The sequence below is a fragment of the Choloepus didactylus genome, chromosome 3 (assembly GCF_015220235.1).
Source record: "Choloepus didactylus isolate mChoDid1 chromosome 3, mChoDid1.pri, whole genome shotgun sequence".
NCBI classification, from domain to species: Eukaryota; Metazoa; Chordata; class Mammalia; order Pilosa; family Megalonychidae; genus Choloepus; species Choloepus didactylus.
In genome coordinates this window covers 52,934,758-52,959,636 of record NC_051309.1, presented here as the reverse complement: position 1 = coordinate 52,959,636, position 24,879 = coordinate 52,934,758, and the positions used below count along the sequence as shown (strand labels likewise).

The window sequence follows — 24,879 nt, the reverse complement described above, 5'->3', positions numbered from 1 at the left end:
TGTTACATGGCAAGGGGGAATCAAGGTAGCAGATGAAATTAAGGTTGCTCATTATTTGACCTTAAAATAGAGAAGATATCCTGGATTATCAGGTGGGCCCAATGTAATTACAGAGCTCTGTAAAAACAGAAGTGGGAAGCAGGAGAGTCAGAACTGGGGAGATGGATGGATGGCATCATGAGAAAGACTCAACTGGCTGTTGCTGATTTTGAAAATGGAAGGGCGCATGAGTCTAGGAACGTGGGCAGCCCCTATAAACTGGAAGAGGCAAGAAAATGGATTCTCTGCTTGGCCTCCAGAAAGGAATGCAGCCCTGCTGACACTTTGATGTTAGCCAAATGAGGCCCATTTCAGACTTCTGACCTCTAGAACTGTAAGAGAGTAAAATTGTTTGTTTTAAGCCGCTAAGTTTGGTAGTCTGTTACAGCAGCAATAGGAAACTGATACACATTAGGCACTAAATCAGACTTCTCTTTCTCTCCTTGTACAACCTTTGTCAACTTCAGTTATATCTCTATTCTTAGTTTTCCTCTTTCAGAGAAAGAGATGTCCTTCATGTTCTCTTCACCTATGCCCCGGAATCCCATTCCTTCCTTATTTTCCTTTACCTTCATCTCTTCTCTGCCTTTTCCCCCACTGCCTTGAAATATGCACAGAGCTACCTTATTTTGGGAAATCTCTGCTTGACCCTGCTTTCCCTTTTAGCTATCAGTACAATGACCCTGAAGAACCAGAAAGTCCTAAAATGACTTCATAGTAATCAGATAATTTTACCTTTAATTCTAATTTTTAAATAATTGTATGTGTGGTATAAATTAAAAGTATTTGAGTGCTTACTGTTTCATAAACACTTGGTTGGTTGTAATGGAGTTACAAAAGAATCAGAGTCTCTTCTCTGAAGCATTCTATTGTAGACAGTAAATTATCAAATACTTAACTAGCAACCTTCAGATGACTGAGTGTCAAGGTGAGTGGCAGAGACAGTGTGTATTGTGGACAAAGTAGAGAGGTTATTTTAGTTAGACTGAAACACCTCTGAAGGCTTTGTAAAAGATTTGAGCTAGACTATGCTCTTAAAACAATTAGAGAAATTGGTTTTAATGAAAATAATGTACATTTTTAGATATATGCAACTTAAACTTTATTAGTTTAATTGTATTTTTTGATAAACACATGGGGAAAAACACAGTTTTTTTTCCCTGTTTTATGGTTGAAGAAAGATTCTTACAGAATTTTTAAAAATTATAAACTTAAATTACAGAAAGTTGACGTGACATATTTGACTTGATAATCTTAAGTATAACCCAAGAGATATCTCTATTTCCTTTGTTGCCTTGAATGATGTATATTTTTTGTATTTTAATGTTTCTATACAAATCTCAAAATATGTTTTGAAACCTAGTATGGTCTAACCTGAGTTCATTGTGTTTTATGTACTAAAAACATTGACTATAATTACTTTTTCTTTTTTTTTTACTCCTTTATCTTCACTCAAAATCAGTGATGCCTGCTCTGACCACCCCATTTAAAATTTTATATTCCACCTTCTCCTGCATTCCCAATCACACTTTCCTAGCTCTAGTTAATTTATATAACACCACATTCTAACATACTATGTAATTTATTTATTGCTTATTGTTTCTTTCCTTGCTAGAATGTAAGCTCCATGAGGTCAGGGCTTTTTGTCTGTAATAATTACATTTTTAAAGCAAAATATTACATGTGCTAACTAAAGACAATTATGTTAGACAAACTTATTTTTAGATAGGATTATTAGACTGTGGGTCAGGGTCAGCATAACTGGATTTCAGCCAGCCATACATTTTGCAATTTTTCTCTATGTTGGCAAGGGGGAGAAATACGGGCTGGATGACGATATGATTAGGTGGGTATGTGGTTGGTTGAGTCATACCTCTAAAAGTTAGTGAATAATGAATTGATGACAACTTGGAGAGAAGTTTCTAGTGATATGACATCATTTTCCATATTTTTATAATGATGTGAATGAGAACATGTTTATCAAATTTTTGGATGAAATGAAATTTTCCGGATTAACTTATTGAAAATAATATTTCTGATTGAAATGATGGGCCAAGGCTAACACGATAATTTTTAAAAAATATTTTTTATTCTAACATAATTTAATGGAGCTTGATGTGAAGTGCTATATATGGGTTCAAAAACCAGCTGCGTAATTGTAGGAGTGAAGGAGATGTAGTTGAATACAAACAGCTTAGATATTTTAATTACTGTAATAAACTCAATATGGATATAAAATGTAAATGACTAACAAGCCCTTCCATAGAATCATAGGCTGGGGTAGTAGGAGAAAGAGGTTCAGAAGAGGGAGGGTATTAGTTTTACTTTATTCTGTACTGTCTAAACTACACCTGGAATATTGTGTTGAGTTCTATATATCACATTTTTAAAATTTCAGAAAATGGAAAATAACAAATGTTGGTGAGGATATGGAGAAATTGGTACTCTTGTACATTGCTGGTGGAAATGTGGAATGGTGAAGCTGCTGTGGAAAACAGTGATGGTTCCTTAAGCTGCACATGGAATTACCATATCACCCAGCAATTCCATGCCTAAGTATATACTCAAAAGAATTTAAAATAATCGAACAAATACTTGTACCTGCATGTTTATAGCAGCACTAATCAGAATAGCTAAATGCCCATCAACTGATGAATGATAAAATATGATTTAGCAATACAAAGGAATATTATTTAGACATAAAAAGGAGTGAAGTTCTGATATATATTACAACCTGTATGAAACTTGGAAACATTATGCTGTGTGACAGAAACCAGATACAAAAAGTTACATACTGTATAATTCCATTTGTATGAAATGTCTAGAATAGGAAAATCCAAAGAGACAGAAAGGCTAGTAGCTGGGGTGATGGTAGTGACTGCTTATTAGGTATCGGGTTTCCTTTTGGGGATGCTGTGGGATTTGGGGGATGAAAATGTTTTGGAACTAGAGGTGGTGATTGTTGCAAAACATTATGAATGTACTAAATGCCATTGAACTGTACATTTAAACATGGTTGATTATGTGTTATGTAAATTTTACCTTAAATTCTAAAAAATGAGTAATACATATAGTGCATTTGAGTAGAATTGAGAGTTTAGAAATAAGCCACTACATTTATGGTTGGTGTTTTTTGACAAGAGTGTCAAGACAATTCAACAGGGGTAAGAGTAGTCTTTTCAGCCAGTGGTGCTGAGACTACTGGGTATCCACATGCAGAAGAATGAATTTGTACCGCTTCCTCATACCATACACAAAAATTAACTCAAAATGGATCGTGGACCTGAATGTAAGAGCTAAATTTATAAAATTCTTAGAAGAAAAGAATGAGTAAATCTTCATGACTTTGGGTTAAACAATGCCTCCTTAGATATGATGGCAAAAGTATGTGAAACAAAAGAAAAAATAGAAAAACTGGACTTCATCAAAATTAAAAACTTTTATTCTTCCCAGACATCATCAAGAAAGTGAAGGAACAACCCACAAAATGGGAGAAAATATTTGTAAATAATATATCTGATAAGGAACTTGTTTCTAGAGTATGTAAAGAACACTTACAACTCGATAATAAAAAGACAAATAGCCTGATTAAAAATGTAATTGGTGAATTTTACAGTATGTGAATTATATGTCAATAAAACTTTAAAAATGAGTTGGCGAACTGGAATATGTTCAGAGGAGGTTTCTAGTCTTATGATGGGATTCAAAATTGAAATCCTACCCTTCTCTCAGCTTCTCCTTTGGCCCTTTGACCTTGCCCATTCCATCTCCTAACTTCTAGCGATGGTGCCTTTCATACTGACAAGGTTGAAAACATTTACATTCTGTTCTGTAGCTTAATGAAGTCTTTGATGTTTTGTTCTTAGGTTGATTTTAAATCTTGTAATTACAATGCAGATATTCATTGCAGAGCTGGGTAGTGAGTTGTGGTTACATTTCCTTCTCAACATGTGTAGTGTCATGACCCCATGCCATTGTTTCACACCTGAACAATGACTTCCTTGAACAGTGGCCTCCTCCCTCTCCCAATCATTTTAGTTTTTTTTTTTTTGGCTGCAATTAACAGAAGATCCAACTACGGGTATCTGTCCTTGAACTTACTATTATTGCCAGTAACTGCAGTAACCCCAGGCATCTTGTTCTCTCTTGTCTGCTTAAAGGCAATAAGAAGGGCATGGGATGGGTGCTGCTGCTTCTGGGTCTTCCTCCCTTTTAAACATATTTTTTGAGAAACTTTAAAATTTATCAAAAAGTATGTGAACTCTTGTTTAACTTTCACCTAGATTCATCTCTTATAAACTTTGCCATATTTGCTTTTTCCTCTCTTTTCATATATATCTAGAGCTACATATATATCTACATATAGTTATATAATTATTTTAATTTTTGATGATTCTTTTGACACAGTGTTGCAGATATCATGACCCCTGACTCTTAAATACTTCCCTGTGTATCAGCAAAGAAGAGGATAAATGATCCAGCTTAGGAAATTTAACAGTTATTTGTTGCAGGTTGAGTTTTCTGGGAAGCAGATGCAAAGACAAAATTAAGAATGTGCAGAAGTAAAAGGAGAAAGTAGGATTGGGCAGGTAGAGCTGTCAGATTTTGATGAATGACACCCTGCCTGCTCCCACAAGGGATCTGAAGCCAAGATTGTCCCTTAGAGGATTTCCTTGTTGGGCAGAAATTGCCTGGTCTGTACCACCGCCTTGCTCATTTGTAGGCTGTGAGCTGCCCATAGGATAGCTTGACCCTCTCTTGAAAGCTTGAAGCTAACAGCTGGAGGCTCTCAGTTAACCACCCTCCTCACACCTGTCAGCTAGTCCTTTGGATCTGAGTGGTACACCTCTGTCTGCCATGATACGACATTATTACCTAATATACAGTCCACATTCAAATTCACCAATTGCCTAATAATGTCCTTTAAATTTCCCGCATCAGATCTTCCCCCTTTTAAGGTGGAGGGAAATCTTTTAAAAAGCTCTCTAGCAGACTTTCCCTTATGTTGTTTGTCTACCCTGAGTCACATGTACATCCTTAAACCAATCACTGGAAAAGGAGAATGGGATTACTAGGGCTAATTTAGACTGGTCGTGATTCATCCCATGGGTTTTGGTGCCTTCCCTAATCATGTGCTTCTCACCTGATGGCTGAAAAAAATGGAAAATAATATTGGGTTCCTTTAGCAAGGGAGAAAGGAGGAAAGGCTGTTGGATAGACCACCAGCAGGATTCTGCCACCTAGAGTTTTTTGTTGCATATACCTTTTTTCTGCTAAGAAAAGAAACATGCATTCCTGTCATTAAGCCAGCTTCTTAGTTTTATTCTGTCTTTTGAATAGAATCCGTGCCTTCCTTTTATGGAGCCCACTCATTTTCTGTTCTAACAGGATAAATGATTGTCTCGTCCTGCTATACAGCTTCCATACTCAAATTTCTTTTTCATTTGACTCTTGGAGTATTTTTGCTGCTGCTTGTGTTTTCGTATCTTCTACTTTACTGGTTTTTATCCTTGTTTTGCTAGAGGACCCCTTCAAGTAATGTCCTTTTATGTCTGAAAATATCTTTATTCTGCCTCCTTACTTGATTGATTGGATAGAAAAGCATAGGTCAAAATTATTTCACTTTGGAAATTTTTGAGACATTGCTCTGTCTTCTGTAATTTGGTGGTTCTGATTTTAGTCAGATTCTTGATGCTTGTATTTTCTTCCTCAAATCATTTAGAATCTTTTCTTGACTGTTGTGAGATTTCACAGCATTTATCAGAGCTCTTTTTTCCTGGAGAATATGGAGGGAGGTCCTTGCCTCTCATTCGTTTTATCACCTGACTCCCTTTATTACTTTGTATCTCTGTTCTTAATTGATTTTATTTCTGTTGTTCCAGGTGATTTTAACATCCATGTGAATGATCCATTCAATATCCTTGGCCTTTTTGATAGACACACTCTACCTAGTAGAGTGATTCCTCTCTTTCCTTGCTAATAGAAGCCCAATTTTGTTCAGGTCTTAGTGCCCATGAGCTTCATGGGCTCCTCCCCAGTCAAAATGGTCTGTGGTGCTCAGTCTAAGTCAATTTTGTTACTTCCATTCTTCCTGCAGTGGCTGGTCTAGGCATGGTGACCCTTGAGGGAGCTTCTAGGTGTCTGGTTCTCTTGACTTATGAAGAGTTAACACCCCTTCTTTTGGATGTTGTCATGTGAGCTCATGTGACACTTGGAATTCTTGTAGTCATCTTGGGTCACTGAGGAGAAAGCGAAAAGTCACAGTGAGGCTATCTAGCAGTTCTGCTTTCTTGGGCTGCCAAATTTATCACCTTGCTTCTGGACTTGATTGTTATTTGAGAAAAATTCCATGTTGTCTAAGCCAGTTTTGGTTAGTAATTGTGTTAATTCCCACTGAATGTGTAAATGATGTAGCCTCCTTGCATCAACTGAAGTTTTCCTTTTGCACCCCCACCCCCCATTACCCTCCCTTGAACTTGTTTCTGTCATTAACTACTTTGGGATTTCAATTTCAAACAATCCATTGTTTGACCACAACCTCTTGTTGCCCCAGATCTGCCCACCTTGTACTCCCACAAAGCAGTTTTTTGGCCTTGATTATTTGACTTTAACGCTTTTTTCACTGTCATTTATTCCTCTTACGTTTGCGTTTTCCCTCCTCTCTAGCTTAGATTCTGTGGTTCAAAAATTATAAACCATCCTCCTTGTAAACACTTGAATGCACTCAAACCCGTTTCTCTTTTCCTGTTGCCCTCTGCTGTTCTTGCCTGTCAAAACTCTCATCCTGGTTAAACTGAACTATCTCCCTGTTTCATGCCTGTGTCTGAGCAGCTGAATGTTGTTGATGAAATACAGTCATGTAGATTGGATTCCCTTTAAGTATGTGGTCTAAATTGCAGATGGACAATATTTTTGCAATCATATTATACTTATCTATTGTGTTCACTAAAATGACTCATTCCTTTCTTCTCACAACTTCTGTATAAATCCCTCACCCTCAATCTCAATAGTTATCTTTATCTCAACTCATTAAGAAATAGAAGCAATCAGGCTTACCATCATAAACACCCAACTATCAGCTTCTGTCTATATACCCTATTTCCATTGTTACTATACATGGAAGTGTCCCTGCTCCTATGAAGCCAACCTTTTCTCAGATATATTCTGGATGCTTCTCTTTTGCAATTATTTCCTTTCTTTTGCATCACTTTCTCCTTTTACTGTGAAATCATCCCCATCAACATACAAACATGGTCTAGTATTAACTTATCTTAAAGAAACCCTTCTTGACTTTTTATCTCCCTCTGGTTACTACTTTGTATTCTTGTGGTACACATATTATAGTGATGCTCTATGTGTTCTGTTTACGAGCCTCCCCCCCACCTTTTTTTTAAAGGGAAGAAAATTACTCCACTGCTAAAAATGTTTGAGCAATGGTATTATAATTTGTTCTTCTCTCCAGCCAGGTGAACTTTTTAAATATGCATGGACTAGCTTATTTCAGTATCCTATCAGTAAAGCATTTCTTAAAATTAAAGGAAACATGAAATGCTACCTAGAGAAATCAAGTCTCTTATTTTTAAATATGAGAGGACATTCGAGTTTCACCTGCCTATGAGGAGAGCAAATGTAATTTTTGCTTTATCTCGTAAGTTACTACTTTGCATGGGTTGGGGTTACTGAAAGAAGTTTATGGATACTTTAAAGGCTAGTCTGAAATAGTAATTTTTTTTTATTCCTTGATACTTATACATTATACATGTTTTAGAAACAGAAACTGAATCTTTAGGAAGCATTTCGGTTAGCTAAGCTGCCTGAATGCAAAATACCAGAAATGGATTGGCTTTTACAATGGAGGTTTATTAGTTCACAGATTTACAGTTTTAAGGCCATGAAAATGTCCCAACTAAGGCATTAGCAGGATGATACCTTCTTTGAAGAAAGGCTAATGGCATTTGGGGTTCCTCTGTCACATGGGAAGGCACATGGCTGGAGTCTGCTTGTCCTCTCCCAGGTTTAGCTTCTGGTTTCTGTGGCTTACACCAAAAAATCTTTGGGCTTCTGTCTTAGGTTCTCTCTTAGCTTCTCCTGGTGTCAAACTCAAACTCTGGATTACATATCTTAGCTGGTTCTGGTTTCAGTTGCTGTCTCCAAAATGTCTCTTGGCTTCTGTCTCTCTTAGCTTCTCTGAGCTCTCTTTCTCCGTGAGCTCTCTTAAAGGACTCCAATAAAGGATTAAGACCCACCTTGAATGGGCATGGTCACATCTCCATGGAAACAACCTAATCCAAAGGTCCCACCCACAATAGGTCCGCCCCCACAGGTTGGATAAAATGAATGTAGTCTTTTCTGGGGGACATAACAGATCCAAACCAGCACAGGAAGACTAGTTTAGAAGAGACTGTGGTCATATTTAGACTATCTTCATTTACATTATCTATATTATTGTGTATCTGAAGGGAGCATAGATTATCTTCATTATTATGTATATAAGGGGAGTGTATTAGTAACTGGAGATCCCTTATATATGAAAGTAGAAAATATATGATAAAACAAGTAAATGGAATATTTTGATGATAATGCTATTAAAAGAATTTACATCTTTTATTATATTTGATGTTTTAGATTTTTGTTATATTGACATTTTAAGATCAAAAGGAAAGAAAATATGTTTTCCTACAATTCTGTTACTTTAATACTTACCTTAATCCTTGTTAACATACATGTATATTCTTTAAATAGTTATCATGGAACCTGTATAAGCGTGGGTGTGCTTACCCAGCTTTTTTCTACATGTTCTCCTCTCTGTCTTTCCCATAATTCCCTCTGTGTCTCATCCCCTTCTCCTACTCTCTCCCTCCTCCTCTCTTCCCCATATATTCTTTCTCCAATTCTGACCCATTTTCCCCTATATCCTCTCCTGTATACTTCTCCTCTCCTCCAAACCCTCTCTTTTCTTGGCAAACTCCTACATGGTAAAAATCCACCTTCCTGTCTTAATTCACACCTACACCTTGCACCTGAACCCAGTTGGAGAAATGAACAACCTGACCAAGTGGTCTCACTTTAAATTCATGACTACCACCTCAAGTGGGCCCCTGATATTGCTCTGCAATCATATTTCCATAATTGTTCACCGTCCCATCCTCTGAGATGACCATTTCATACTTTCTCTTTTCAAACCTCCATACCTCCTTTCTCCTCACTCTCATTGATGACCTTCCTTTCTTCTTCACTGAGAAATCTCAAGCATTCAGAAAAGAATGTTCACGGACTCCCATCCCAACACTTACCTACATCAGATACACAATAATGAAGATAATGTAAATGAAGATAGTCTAAATATGACCACAGTCTCTTCTAAACTAGTCTTCCTGTGCTGGTTTGGATCTGTTATGTCCCCCAGAAAAGACTATGTTCATACCCTTCCTTGCCTGCGTTACTCAAGTCTTTTCTTCTGTCTTGTGCACTAGATCCCACTAGAGCTAATACTTCTTGTTCACCAGATCCCATGCCCTGCCACCTAAGTAAGCATTTCATTCTAGCAAATCTCTTCTTTCTCTCTCCACCAAACCTTTAGTTTTCTCTTCTTTGCTGGCCATTTCCCATCAGCATACAAACACACTTATTTCTTCCATCTGAAACAAAAGCCATCCTGTGACCCTTCTTTTCCTGCTGTCCACGTCAGTATGTTTTTTGCTTCCCTTTAAAGTAAAACTTCTTAGAAGAGTTGTCCATATTCACAGTCTTTAATTAATTTCCTTATTCTCTCTCAGAACCTTCTCCAAATGGGCTTTTCCCCTTCCCCACTCTATTGCTACTGTTCTATTCAAAGTCACCCATGAGCTCCATGATGCTCAATCTAGCGACCAAGTCTCAGTCTCGTATTGGTCTATCAGTGCTTGATGCTGTTGAAAGGGTATTCTCCCCAATACCCTTTCTTCACTTGGCTTTAGGGACATCCCATTCTCTTGGTTTTCTGCCTAGATTTTTCTTCTCAGTCTCCTTTGCTGGATCCTACTCTTCTCCTTTGCTCAGTGTTACTGTTCCTCAGGGTTCAGGCTTTGGGCCTCTTCTCTCCTCCCGCCACTTTCACTCCCCTGTGCTCTCATGCAGACTCGCATAGCTTTTGATGTCATCTATATGCTCTTGATGTACCAATTTATATCTCTTGTTAAGACCTTTCTCATGAATGTCCACCTCATATGTCCAACTGCCTGTTCACCCATTTTCAGATGAATGACCCTCAACTCAAAGTCAACTCATCCAAAATTGAAGTCTTGATCCCTAGCCCTCCCCTACCCCCACCTTCATTCTATCTTTGCTCAGATCAAAAATCTTGGAGTCACCTCTGACTTTAATCTTTGTCTCACGTTCCACATTCTGTTCATTAGAAGATCCTGTAGGCTACTCCTTCAGATTATGTTTAGAATCTTACTACTTTTTTCTGTTTACATTGCTACTGTCCTGGTTCAGACTACTACCATTTCTTGCCTGGATTACTGCAGCATTACTACAGTAGAGCAGTGCCTATTGGGGAGTCTTCTTAGAGTTCACCTGGGCACTTAGACTTAATTGCTATTGGCTGCATTTGACATTAGATTCACTTGGAAGGATATGAGACAGGAAACACAGTTCACCAGCTGGAAAGCATCCTGTTCTCTTTGATGGGGGGGGGCGGGGATGTCCTTGTGGTAGTCCACACAAAAAGTGTGTCTGTGCCCCTTCCAGCTCAGGTGTGAGTAATGAGATTCAGTTGGGTGGGTATATATATATATCTGTAGCTAACCTGACTCAGGAATCCCATGTTCCACAAGAGCCAACATCTTCTATAGCAACCCATGAACATAGTTTCCAGGGTCCCACAAAGGATATGCCCAATTACAAGAGTTAACACAATCAGAGAATCCCAAAGTTACCGCCACTCTTCAAGTATAGATAGTTCCTCCCAATCTGGATGTAATTTACCAGTTGGGTCATTTTTAGTGTAAGCAGTGTTGCTTGGTAACACAGCTGGCCTTCCACCTGTATCGTTTCCAGGGGAATGGAGTTAGAAAGTTAACCAAATACAAGATCAGTTTCTCAGGCTGAAAGATGAGGAGGGTTTTGCTAACATTTCATGAATAGCGTCCTAAACTGGTGGTCTCCTGGCTTCTGCTGCATTTACCCCTCCTTTAGTTTGTGCTCAGTATAGTAGAAAAAGTGATCCTATAAAATATATGACAAATTGTGTTACTTGTCTATAAACCCTGCCATGGCTCCTCAGTTCACTCAGACCATAGTTGTCCATAGGCCCTACCTGATCTGGTCCCTTGTTGCCTCTCTGACTTTGTTCCCTATCACTCTTGTGTTCATCCTACCCTAATCTTCCTTGTTTTTGCTCTAATGTACCAGGTATGTTCCTGCCTTAGAGCCTTCGTGTTGGCTTTTCCCCAGGGCTGGGACTCGCTTAATCCTGGCTGACTCCCTGTCTTTGTTAATTTCTGTTCAAATGTCACCTTTTCAATGAAGTGCATTCTGCCTATTTAAAAACTGCAGCCCTCATCAGTCCCCACACTTGCCTCTCGATGATCCTTTTCTACTTTTTCTTTCTTTTTTTTCCCCATAGCTTCTGTGGTGGTTTGAAACTATATATCCCAGAAAAACATGTTCCCCATAGCTTCTGTGGTGGTTTAAAACTGTATATCCCAGAAAAACATGTGGGTGTGAACTCTTGAAAATAGGACCTTCTGATGAGGTTACTTCAGTGAAGATGTGGGCTAGCTGAATCATGATGGGTTTTAATCCTATTCCTGAAGGTTTTAATCCTATCATAGAGGGAGAGAAAGCCAGAGGGAGCAGCCAGAAGCTAGAAGTCAACAGAACCGAGAAGCCAGGAGAGGCTGCCATATGTATTGCCATGTGACAGAGAAGCCAAGGACCAAGGATTGCTGGCAGCCAGCCCCAGAATTCCAGTCTTCTGGGAGAAAGCATGGCTTTGATGACACCTTGATTTTGAACTTCTAGCCTCAAAACTGTGAGCCAATAAATCCCCATTGTTTAAGCCAACCCATTGCATGGTATTTTCTTTAATAGCCCAGGAGACTATAACAGTTTCTCTTACCTTTTCATACTCCATGATAATTCTTCATCTGCCATCTGTTTTGTTCACTGAACCATCCCAACTACCTAGGACAGTACGTGACACATGGTTGGTGTTCAATAATATATTTTTGCCCCCTGGCTGTTTATCCCCCCCCCTTTTTTATTGAGATTGTTCACATACCATACAATTATCCAAAGATCCAAAGTGTACAATCAGTTGCCCATGGTACCATCATAAAACTGTGCATCATTACCATAATTAATTTTTTTTCAATTTTTAGAACATTTTCATTACTCCAGAAAAGAAATAAAGACAAAAAAAGGAAACTCGAATCCTCGCATACCCCTAACCACCCCCTCCACTATTGACTCATAGTATTGGTATAGTACATTTGTTACTGTTGATGAAAGAATGTTAAAATACTACTAACTGTAGTACATAGTTTGCAATAGGTATATTTTTTTCCCTATATGCCCCTCTATTATTAACTTCTAGTTACAGTGCCATACATTTGTTCTGGTTCATGAAAGATTTCTAATATTTGTACTGTTAATCAGGGACATTGCCCACCACAGGATTCACTGTTTTATACATTCCCATCTTTTAACCTCCCACTTTCCTTCTGGTGACATATGTGACTCTGAGCTTCCCCCTTTCCACCACCTTCACACACCATTCAGCACTGTTATTCTCTCAACGTGCTGCTGTCACATCTGTCCATTTCTGAGCACTTAAGTTCAAACTAGTTGAACATTCTGCTCATAATAAGCAACTGCTCCGCATTCTGTAGCCTTGTTCTATATCCTGGTAACTTATATTTCATGTCTATGAGTTTGCATATTATAATTAGTTCATATCAGTGAGACCCTGCAATATTTGTCTGACTTATTTCACTCAATATAGTGTCCTCAAGGTTTCTTCATCAACCCATTTCTTTTCAGATGGCTTTGTTCACATGCCGTACATTCTGTCCTAAGTAAATAATCAATGGTTTCCTGTATAGTCATGTATTTACCAGCATCACCACTATCTATATAAGGACATCTCCATTTCTTCCACAAAGAAGGAGGAAGAGTCAAAGAAGGTAGAGAGACAAAAAGAAAAAAGAGAGAGAGAAAAAAAACACAAACAAAAAACCATGACAGCTAGGAAGCAACAAAAGGAAAGATAGCATTACACTAAAGTAGAATAAAGAGTCAGACAATATCACCAATGCCAAGAGTTCCATATGCCTCCCTTATGTCCCCCTCTTACATACATTTAGCTTTGGTATATTGCCTTTGTTACATTAAAGGAAGCATAATACAACGTTTCTGTTAATTATAGTCTCTAGTTTGCATTGATTATATTTTTCCCCGAATACCATCCTATTTTTAGCACCTTGCAAGGTTCACATTCATTTGTTCTGCCTCATGTAAAAACATATTTGTACATTTTATCACAATTGTTGAGCACCCTAGGTTTCACTGACTTATACAGTCCCAATCTTTATCTTTCCTTTTTCCCACATGCTCCTAACCTTCCTCTTTCAACCATACTCACAGTCAATCTTTGTTCAGTGTACTTACATTGCTGTCCTACCATCACCCAAAATTGTGTTCCAAACGTTTCACTCCTGTCTTTTCCTATCTGTTTGTAGTGTTTCTTTTAGTATTTCCTTAGAGCAGGTATCTTGTTCACAAACTCTGTCATTGTCTGTTTGTCAGAGAATATTTTAAACTCTCCATCATATTTGAAGGACAGTTTTGCTGTATATAGGATTCTTGGTTGGTGGTTTTTCTCTTTCAGCATCTTAAATACATCACCCCACTTCCTTCTTGCCTCCATGGTTTCTGCTGAGAAATCGGCACATAGTCTTGTCAAGCTTCCTTTGTATGTGATGGATTGCTTTTCTCTTGCTGCTTTTTTATAGTTCTTGTTGTAGAATATATTTGTGGAAATTCAGAATTTCAGGAGTGGGTCAGTACACCTTTCTAATGCCTAATGATGGTTGAGTTTTCCCTTTCCTGTTGATTGAGTCTTCTTGGGATACTGGAAAAGGGAGCAAGTCAAATGTGTATTTCTAGGTTTCATCTTAGTCTTTTCTAAACCTCAGTTTTAAACTTGTTTGGATATAAGTTGATTCAGGTATTTAACAGACTGAAGAAAAATGTTTAACAGCAGATATTTTCTGGAGACATTAGGTTACATCTGAAAATGGATATAAAGTACTGGAATGCAGATATATCAAATTTATATATTGAAGGCCAAAAAATCCATCTCCTTTTCTGTGTCATTCTGTACTACTATAACTTCCCTGGAGACAGTAAAACAAATTTATGAAGCTATTCGTATTCATTTTATTAGAAAAAATGTTTGAAAGTCTTTTCGTAATTATTCATTATGTTGGGCATCATTGATTCAGTAACAAATATTTATTGTCTACTGTGAGCCAGGCAAGAGTGCTGGGGGTTGTAAATACAAACAAGACAGTCTCTGCCCCCTTGGAACTTGGTTGTTAGTTGGGGAGACAGGCAGTAAATAAATACTGGATGATAAACTCTATGATGAAAACGTAAGTTTCTCTAGAGAGTGATGGGGTTGGGTTATTTTTGCCAGGGTGGCAGGGAAGGAGGTCTCTTTGGGAAGGGAGCATTTGCAATTATCTGAATGAAGCACGCCATGCTCAGGGGGAGGAGGTTTCCAGGCAGGGAAATCAGCAAGTGCACTATCAGCAAGGGCATTAACTTGAACTTGAAGAATAGGAAGAAAGCTAGAATAGAGGAGAGGAAAGGTTAGAGAGGCCATGTATTTTTTTTTCTTCCCTGCATTGGGTAGAATACCACTGGAGTATTTTGAGCACAGGTGGAGTGAACAAATTGGTATTCTAAAAAGGTCACTGGTTGCTATGTAGAGAACTGGGGAAACAGTGGGTGTAGGAATTCAGAAGCTACATTTGCTTAGGCCAGAGATGATGATGGGTCAGACTAGGCTGACAGCAATGGATGTTGTGAGAAGTGGTCAGATTTAGAACATACAGTATTTTGAAAATAGGTTTGACAAAACTTGTTAATGGATTGGGTGTGCGAGTGTGAGGGAAAGTAAAGAATAAAAGTGACTGCCAGATTTTTGGCCTGAGCCACTGGAAGAATGATGTTATTATGTACTGAGATGCGAAGCTGGGGCAGGTGAGGATTTTGCTGGGTATATTAAAGAGTTAAGTTTGAGATCCCATTTGTCCAAGTGGATATTTGAATTTGTTAGTTTAGTGCTCAGGAGAGAGTTCTCTATGGAACTGGAGATACAGCATCTGTATGCTGACAGGTTCCAAATTTGAATTTAAGGCCTCAAGAATGGATAAATCCAGGTCATTTGGAGTGAATGTCAGTGGAGAAGAGGGCCAAGGACTGACCCTGCGCTCTCCAATATCTATTGTTGGGAAAGAGATGGAGGAAGCAGCTCATGAGGAAGAGGAATTCTTTTTGCCTATGTGAAGTTGATATTCTCAGTTTTAAAAAAGAGTTTGGACTTTATACATTGTTGGTGGGAATGTAAATGGTGCAGCCACCATGGAAAACAGTTTGGCAATTCTACAGAAAGTTAGGTATAACCCAGCAATCTCACTTCTTGGTGTCTGCTCCAAGGAATTTAAAGCAGGGACTTGAACTAGATATTGTCATGTTGATGTTCACAGAGGTATTATTCATAGTTGCCAAAAGTTGGAAGCAACCCAGATGTCCATCAACTGATGAATGGATTAAAAAAAAAGAATATTATTCAGCCATAAAAAGGAATGAAATTCTGACATGTGAGACAACATGAATGAACCTTGAAGATATCATGTTAAGTGAAATAAGCCGGACAAAAGGACAAATACTGTATATCTCACTTATATGAAATAAGCAAAATATATAAATTCATAAAGTCAGAAACTAGAATATAGTGTATTGGGGTGGATGGGGGAAAGGAAAGGGGAACTAATGTTTAATTGGTAGAGTTTCTGTTTGGAGTAGTGTGTAAGTTTTGGTGATGGATGATGGTGATGGCGGCACAACTTTGTGAAAGTAATTAACACCACTGAATTGTATATTTGAAAAGGGTTAAACAAGGAAATTTTAGGTTATGTATAACTTTTATGCACACACACACAACACCATAGAACTGTACAACAGAAACAGTAAATTAATGTAAACAGTGGGCTAAAGTTAATAGAATAATTATAATATTGTTTCAGCAATTGTAGTACACTAAAAGGAACACACCAATACAAACTACTAATAATAGGGAAAACTGTGTGTGAGAGGGGAGTATGTGAGAACTCAGTACTTCCTGCATGATTTTTCTGTAAGCCTACAATTGCTCTAATTAAAAAAAAAAAAATAATCAGGCAAACCAACAAACAAAAAACGTATCCTGGAAATGGTTGTTGTTGTGTTTGAAGTTTTTCTCTACCCTACTCTTTTCAAGGACCCTTTGTAATTTTCTCCTTTTGGGTTGCTTAGTCTTATTGTTATCATGATAGATTTTTATCTTTCACATTTCTGGTAAATTGTGATTATTAGGAAGTTGAACCAATTGTGTGTAGAAAAATGTAAAGAAGTTTAACAGGAATGTGTTTCCCATGGCCCATTGTTTACCCTGAAAAGGAAACCACTGACTTCTTGTTACATCAGTAAAGATAAAATTATTTTGTGAACACAGTACTCTTTTTATGACTCGTTTTTCTTACTGTGACCAAAGGAAATTAATTTATGAAAACAAGTTAATGGTAAAGGGAGACTTTTGTTATAAGTGAGGATTTGTTTAGTGAAAGCCCTTTAAAAAAACCTGTAATTTAAACTAATATTATAGTGAGAATATGTGTAAGTTGAAGAAGACTGTATACCATAACCTGGTTTCTCTCTTCTCACTGTGAATTCACGTTTGTTAGAGAAGTTCTCTGATGAAGTTTGATAAAAACAACAAAAAGAAGATAAAAGATGTTAGAGTAGATTTTGGCTCATTAGAGAGCAGCCTTCTTGAACCCTTGGTCTTCTCAGTTGGAATTTTCTCCTCAACCTCAGCCTCTACTGATCCCAGTCCCAGCTCCAAAAAAAATCTCTAAAAATTTAATCTTTGGCAGTAAAAAGCCTCCCAGTTTCTGATCATCTAAGAAAAGTACAAATGGACAAGCATATCTGAAAAGCTAGAGCTGATAAGATGTTCAGGTTCCAAATTATGTGATAAGGTATATGATGAAAACAAAATGGAGATGTGATAGTGACATGGGGAGCCTCCCTGATGTTGAGTGGTCCTGTGAACCTCCTTTTTCCTCATTTATCAAAAGAGAATAATAATAATCTACCTCCTTGGAATTGTGTGGTTTTAATTGCATGTGAAATGCACCTGGCAGAATACCTGGCACCAAACCTGATTATCAAGTAGATGTTGTTCTCCTTTCCCCTTTTTTTCTATAAATTGAGTCATCCAAAGCTGTGGAGTAGTGCCAATCACCCACTTTAATTAGTGTGTGTCTAGTCCATTTCCTGTGTTTGGTTTTGAAATTCCTGTTGAAAAAGAAAACGATAAAACTACTCTAGTTTGGTATGGCCTCTCTTTTGGGGATGGGTGGGTGGTGGAAGTTAGTGAATCAAATTGTTATAACCAAATCATGAAATAGTGGGTTGCTGTTCTTTCATCATGATTCTATGTGAGATTCTCATAAAAGAAACTTAGGTTATCAGACATTTTCATCATCTTAACTTTCAGTGGTGTCAAACAAACTGTTGCTTGTAGAGCAAAGAGTACAGTGTGGCTGGGAAAGACATTTTCTGTTGTTTTGTTTTCTCAATTTAGATCATATTTATTGAGCACCCATTGTACTAAATGAACAACACTAGTAACATTTGTCAAGTGCTATCTCCCGGCTATTGTGTTACAGTACACTTAACTTAATCCTTATAAAACAGCTCTTTGAGGTGTTATTGTTTTTGTTCTACAGAGAAAACTGAGGCTGTGTGTGGACAAGTGATTTTTTTCCTTTAAAAATGATTTTAGAGGAATTTCAGTGCATAGAAATTGGTAAGATGGTATAGACAAAGTCCTGGGAACCCCTCAGAGCAAAACAACCTGTGTCCTACTTCCTCTTTGAACTCCCTCTTGAGTTTCCTCTTGATACCTTTGATATTTGAAAGCCCCACCCAGGCATCTGACCCAGATAGTCAGTCAGACACCTAATTCATTATGTTTGATCCAATACAAAATAAAGCTCACCTGTCCTAAACCCGCCCCCTTAAGATGGCAAAGCCTTGTTGAATCAATAGGAATCAAGTTAACTTCCTTTTTGTGTCTATAAAAATCATTTGCCATCCCTAGAAGCCCGAAGCTACTGCTACTTTTTTGCAAGTGATATGGCTTCCTTGCGGCAGCAAAACTTTGGTGTCCCTAATAAAATGCTGTAATCTGCAAACTTGACTCTGATTTGTCTTTTGACAAAATGAAGAGAGGACATTCCAGATGGAAGAGCATACACAGATGTGGGTTTAAGAGTTGAATGGGGTGTATTCACACACAGCAAAGAGTTCAGCCTAACTGAAGTCTAGAGAGCATTAGGGAGCTAGGCTAGCAGTTTGTAGTCTCTTCTGTTAGGACCTTGACTCTGAGCCCAGTGAATTTCTGGACTTAATTCTCTTTCTTTATAGGTGACTGTTTTTACCAATTGCTTGTGTATCTTTGCTTCTTTATGAATACAAACATATGAATATGTATTTTTGTTCTTCTTTCCCTTTTTTGAACTCAGAGAGTATGTGTGTATGTATAATTCTGTACCTTGTTTATTTAATTTATTCTGGAGATCTTTCCTAGAACTATGTAGTCCTTCCTCATTCAGGTTACAGCTATGTGGTATTCCTTTTTATGGATGGACCACCGGTGATTTTACCACTTCCCTTGGGTTGTTTTCAGTGTTTCATTTTTACGAATAATCCCATGATCATCTTCCAGTACATTTGGCGTTTTGTAAGTGTGCATTTATATCCATACGTTAATGGTCCCAGAAGGAGAATTGTTGGGACAAAGGATAAATGTATTTCTAATTTTGATAGACACTGCCACTACCACCAGCAATGAAGAGTGCCTGTTTCTTGGGACGTTTTGAAAGGGAGGTATTTCTAGGGTTATCACCGTAAGTCCTTTAATGTGTGTGTCCTCAAGTACTATATAAGCACTGTTATGAGGATGACCCTTGTGTCACCAAGATGCAGATAATGTTCTTTAAAAGATGTTATAGGTGTCATAAAACGTGTAAATTAGAACGCGTAAGGGATTCTCATTTTTCTGATGCCTTCTTCCTCCAGATAGATCAAACTCTAGTTGAGATTTTATTATAAGCAAGTTCTTCTTGACCGAGTTCTCAATTACAAAAAACTAATTTCATAAGTAGTATATTATATTAAAGCTGCTAAAATGTTAATTTGTTGCAAAACATGGTTATTACGAATAAATAAGCATATTTCATTTTTTTCCTCTCCAGCCTTTAACATTCCATATTCTGCTTGATACATGGCGAATCACTACTGCTTTGCACCAGTGTGACCACTTGAGTGCCTATAAAGTACAAGCTCCATATTGAAAAGCTTCTCAATGGATCCTATCCAAATTTGGAGTTTTTTCTACAGACTCTGTGCCTCAACAATTGTTTCTAAGTGGTAAGGATATGGTGTTTTTTTTTTTTTTTTAACGATTACAGTATAATAGAAATTTTAAAGCAATTTTTATTTGGATTGCATCTCTTTTCTGTATCTTCTCTTTTTACATATGAGTAATACTTGGGCTTTTTTTTCTGCTCAAGTTTTCTAAATCCCTTCTAAAAATAGCAGCAATATCAGGTTTTTGAAAGCTTCTAAACATTCTTTAAATTTTATATTCTGGGTCCAGTATAATATGTAATATTTGTAAAGTATAAATATAAAAATGTGTGAACAGCTTTATGTGTACTCACTTTATGTGCTTTGTATGTACTTTATAATCCCTTATCATAAGGTAGGGGTAGTTTATCCTGTTATACTTTCTTATCTGTTTGGGTATTTTGAGCCCAGTGGGTCAAGAACAGCTTCTTATTTCCTAGCGACTGCAAAATTACCTACACATTTATGGAGACGATAAAAGAGGTGTGTAATGCCAGCTCTTCTTTTTATAGCATGGCACACTATGTGTGCCCTGTCATATTCTAACATTTTTCTGGAAACATGGATATTAGCCAACAAATTTTCTGAACATCTCTGAGATTTACTCAAAACATATTTGGGGTTTGGGCACAAAGGAGTAAATTTGAGCAGAACAAGTTGCAGAAATAGGAGATTTTTAAAATAAAATTATTGAAGTAGATTCATTCTGATCCAGTCAACAGATATTTACCAAATGCCTGCTATTTTTTTTTTTTGTCTTCTTATAAGGTTTTATTAAGCAATAATAATGAAAAGATTATTTTCAACCTACTGGATTGGCTTATGCTTGACATTGAGGCTCTCGCAGGGCAAAAAATATGTCAAAATGTTACTGGAAAAATAAGTTACAGTCCCACCACTTTATGTTCCAAGTTTAAACCCTAGAAGGCTAGTTAGGGCTGGAGACTTTACCTTCTTCTCTGCAGCTTGTTCCAAGGCTATTGTGTTTTTTTTTTTTTTAATTAACTTTATCAAAAAATTAAAAAAACAGACAATAAAAAACCATTTTAAGCAAACCAAAACAAAGGAATACGAAAAAGCAAATATCCTAGAAGAACTACATTACTTCTAACATGTTACTGTTCTGCCCCCAAAAAATACACAGACTGCATCCTAGGAAAGGAATAAGAAAAACAGATAACCTAAGATAACTACATTTCTGTGATCTTGTTCCTACCATACCCACCAGAAATTAACAAACCATAGTCTATTCCTGAGCATTCCCAGAACGTTAAATTTACCAATAACTTATCTGTTCTTATTAGATTGTCATTCCCCCTTCACTAATTGCTATCTATCGCTGGGTCCTCTACATTCTACATTATTAACCATTTATTTTACATTTTTCAGTGTTCACATTAGTGGTATCATATAGTATTTCCAAATGCTTGCTATTTATGAATGAAAATATGAGATGGCATTTAGTACTATAAAGAAGTCAGTCACTAAATGGAAATTATGGTATTTGCTGAGGATGAAAGGTGGGCAGGTAGAATAAAGAATGGGGTGATTTCTAGCCTTAGTTCTAAGCACTAATTGCAGGGTGTTACTGAGTGTAAGTTAGTTAGCCTCAGTAGACGTCAGTTTTCTCATCTATGAAATGAAAATCTTAGGCAAGATGATTTATAAGTTTTTGGGGGACTTTCATAACTTAATACTTCGTGACTGTTATGAACAGACTGATAGATTTTTGCTTCCTTTTGAGAATACTGTTTCTTCCTAGCCTATCTAATACAGACATTTTTGTCTGTTTTCTCTGAATTACGGGGCCAGTATAAGGTGCTCATTATCAGACCATTTTTCAATTCATCATATTCTTTTGATGTTGAAATGTTTCTTCTTTTTTTCCTCTTTCTTATCCTTCTCTTCTATTCATCTTTAGGATTTTTTCTTCATTTGTCTCAGAGGTTCCTTTCTGTCCAATCTCATATCATGTTAATAACTCTCATGCTTCCTTGACCTATCCAGCGTCCATTGTTTTCTCCCTAGTGATTAATCAGGGTCATTACATCTTCAACCAGTGGTTCCAATCCTGGGACCTTTTTAAAAATGCAAATTCCTCCTGAAACAAGCTTGGGAGAAGGGTGATTATTGGTCAGTGGCTGAAACCAGCTATGAAGCAGCATTAGTTGACCAAGACTGGAGTCACCTCCTCATGCCCCATGACTTCTGGCCTTAGACATTGCCATCACGTTGAACAGTTCCATTTCTGAGGTATTGGAGAATTTCCTCTTATGATCATAATCCTCAGCCATGTCATGCTTTTTGAATCTGTTCTTTTTCTTTATTTATGACTTGTAATTTCTCGGCCTTTTTCCCAATTGCTTAGCTATTTCTCGGCCTCATTAGCTTTGTACTTTTGTGAACCCCATGGTCTACCTACAGCAGCACCTTACGTTCTCTTGCCTTTTTTTTTTTTTTTTTTAAATTAAATTCAGTTTTATTGAAATACATTCACACACCATACAATCATCCATGGTATACAATCCACTGTCCACAGTATAACATAGTTATGCGTTTATCACCACAATCTATCTCTGAACATTTTCCTTACATCAGAAAGAACCAGAACAAGAATAAAAAATAAAAGTGAAAAAAGAACACCCAAATCATCCCCCCATCCCACCCCATTCTGTTGCCTTTTTTAACTATTAGAGGTACCTGTTTTATCAAATCCTAAACCTTAGTTAATTTGCCATATATTTTCTTTTTTTCCCCAGTTTTAGCTGCCTGATGTAGTTAGAAAAGGTCACAGAAATAAGTTTAGATGTACTCAGCAACCATTTACTTGATGTCTAAACTGGGTCCTTTCAAAGTCTGCTTCTTACCCTTCCTTAAGAAGATCCTACACTCTGCCTTGTCCCTCTCAAGTCACAGTTTTGAGGCCATCTAGCATACTTCCTGACCTGTTCTTCCTTTTGCTTCAGCTTTTTTTCTTATAACTGAGGAAGAAAATAAGAATCTTGCCTTATTTTATTGATTTATTTAAAATTTTTATTATGGAAGGTGTAAAACATGAACAAAAGTAAATAGACTAGTGTAATGAACCCTCTAATATTCATCACCCGGGTTAAATAATTATCAAGTCATGGTCATACCTGTGTATCTATCCCCCACTGTCTTTTTCCTGCCCCTTCTGTATTATTTTAAAGCAAAACCTAACCATCGCATCACTTATTTGTAAATATTTCAGTTTGTATCTCTAAAATATGGCTCTTCTTTTAAAATATAAGTATAATACCATTATCACACTTAAAAAAATAGCAACAATTACAGTATCATTAAATACTCAGTGTTACTAATTGTTTTATACCTTTTAGAAGTGGTTTATTTGACTGAATCAGGATCTAGATAAGGCCTCCACATTGCAAGTGGTTGATTTTTCTCTTAAGGTTCCTCTCTCCTCTCCTTTTGTCCTTGAAATATATTCATTGAGCTAAATCGGGTCCTGTATATGTGGATGTTGCTGATTACATGCCTGTAAGGTGATTTAACATACTCCCCTGTTCTTCCTTTCTAGAGACTTTCTTGGATCTAGAGACTTGATGAGATTCAGATTTGATTTCTTTTGGCAAGTCGTATTTTGGCACATGTTCTGTCCAGCGCACATGTCATCTAGTTATCTCTCTTTTTGTGCTGATAACAGCTTTCGGTACTCAGTGCTTTTGGATCAGTAGTTGGCAAGCTTGTAGTCTAAGGAGGCAAATAGTAAATATTTTTGCCTTTGCAGGCCATCTGGTCTCTGTTACAACTACTAAACTCTGCCACTGTGATGGCAAAGCTGCCTGAGGCAAAATGTAAGCAAGTGGGCATAGCTGTGTGCCAATAAAACATTATTTCCAAAGACCTCTGCTATGGGTCTGTTAAATCATTAGGGGTTGCAAAATAGTGATATTTTAATACTGTAATCCTTCTTTTATGTATTTGGAATAATAGCTGGAATATTCTATGAAGAGAAATTTCTCATGTCCTTTTTGTTACCTAGCAGCAGAGTTTGTATTGGAAAGCCATGATAAATGCTTGATTCTTTCCATTTACTTACCAATTTCAAAATAATGACCTGGTGATATTAGCCTCCAGCAGTGGCCAATTAAGGATCTCCCCTGCTAAATTCATTACGGATCCTTAGATTTAAACATACTTGATGCTATTAAGTTCACTGTGGTTATTTTCCTTATTAGTGCTTAAATTGTTTAATCTTATATCAGTAGGAACCTTTTAAAGTTGATTCCTGAGTTATTTTGACATGACCCTAGTAGTTTTTGAGAGTTTCTTGGTTATCTGGTATGACAGGATGCTCCAGACTCATCATGTACATTTCCTCCCCATACCTGGTATCAGCAGTTTCTCCAGGGAGCCATGATTCCTTTAGTAGGGAATGGAATTTCAAGACCACAATCTGGGATATAGAGTTCTTGTTGCTAACAGATTAGTTATTGTTTCCAGGCCTTTTTGGTAGTCTAGAAGTAGGAAAAAAAATTTTTTTTTCAAGTTATAGTATAATTTCATATGGATACTTCTAATACTACTATTTTAGCACTAAAAGACTTTCACTTAATCTTTTTAGTTTTATGTCTGTATCTTCTTTCTCTTGGCTGAGAATCCTGGTCATTACAATAGAGTATTGCATAATTACTAATTTACACTATCCCCATTAGATGCTCACTAGTCTCAGAATAGCAACACCTACAAAGTTTTGTGTCTGGCTTCTTTTGCTCAATATTCTGTCTGTGAGATTCACCCATGTTCTTTTATGAAACAGTAGTGCTTTTTTTCATTGCTGTGTAGTGCCATTCAATGAAATATCACAATTTATTTGTCTCCTCTCCAATTGACGGGTATTTGAGTTGTTTCTAGTTTGGGCTGTGATGAATAGTAAAACTCTTGTGCAGGTCTTTTGGTGAACATAGGCATTTGTTTCTGTTGGATATATACCTTGGAGTGGAATTTGCAACTCTCATTTGGCCATATTCCTTTAGGGATATTCCTTTGGAATGTTTAGTCAGAGTACTGTGTGTATTAGGTTATCTATTGCTGTGCAACAAATTACCCCAATGTGTAGCAGTGTAACAC

General features: G+C 37.1%; 1 protein-coding gene across 8 annotated transcripts in view; it reads left to right on the top strand.

Annotated features, from left to right (window-relative positions):
* Positions 1–24,879, top strand: part of FRYL (FRY like transcription coactivator) — a 289,611-nt gene that overhangs the window by 12,350 nt on the left and 252,382 nt on the right. For all 8 annotated transcript variants that reach the window (XM_037829764.1, XM_037829770.1, XM_037829766.1 and 5 more), the window contains exon 2: positions 19,614–19,788. The gene's annotated coding sequence lies outside the window, so the exon portion shown is untranslated. The remainder of the gene's footprint in view (positions 1–19,613; positions 19,789–24,879) is intronic.